Consider the following 727-nt stretch of genomic DNA (forward strand, 5'->3'; position numbering starts at 1 on the left):
GAAATATAGGAAATAAAGCCATGCTGTTATGTTGAGCAGTGGGGGACTCAGGTCAATAATTTCTGACACTGCCAGTTAAACAGAAGACCCAATGCTATTATAGGCTACTGGACTCTTTTAGAATATTTTGCTGAGTTTACACACCTATAATATTCAAGAACAGAACTTAGAAAAAATGGGGTATACCAATGAATGTCTGTTTTGTATCTGTGTGTTCAAAGTGGTTACGATAGATATATAATTACATTCTTTTAATGAATAGTAATTTGTTCTAATGGTGTTTGTAAATAGGATATCATGTCCGCATCTTGTACATCAATTAACCACTAGGAAGAATGTATCCAATGTGTTAATTAGAGGCTATGTTCTTAAGTGAAATAAACCAGACCCATATGTTCTTGTTAAAAAATAATTAAAAAAAAAAGAATAAAAAGTAGTGCTCACTTCGGCAGCACATATACTAAAATTGGAACAATACAGATAAGATTAGCATGGCCCCTGCGCAAGGATGACACGTAAATTCGTGAAGTGTTCCATATTTTTATGATATAAAAAGAATATGGGGAGAAATAATAGCATAAAACTTCCCAAATATGGGGCAATAATCTGACATTCCTGTAAGTGAAGCATATAGAACTCCAAATAATATCAATCCAATGAAAACCACACCCAGACATATAATAATCAAGATTGCAGAAATTCAGCATAGGAACAGTATACTAAAAGC

General features: G+C 33.0%; 1 non-coding gene across 1 annotated transcript; it reads left to right on the forward strand.

The window, feature by feature from the left end:
• Positions 1–436: 436 nt before the first annotated feature.
• Positions 437–543, forward strand: LOC111818162. The gene has a single exon (XR_002822219.1). It is a non-coding gene; the product is annotated as a U6 spliceosomal RNA (small nuclear RNA).
• The last annotated feature ends 184 nt before the right edge of the window (positions 544–727 follow it).

Source organism: Octodon degus, unplaced genomic scaffold, assembly GCF_000260255.1.
Source record: "Octodon degus isolate 3935 unplaced genomic scaffold, OctDeg1.0 scaffold00081, whole genome shotgun sequence".
Classification (NCBI taxonomy): domain Eukaryota; kingdom Metazoa; phylum Chordata; class Mammalia; order Rodentia; family Octodontidae; genus Octodon; species Octodon degus.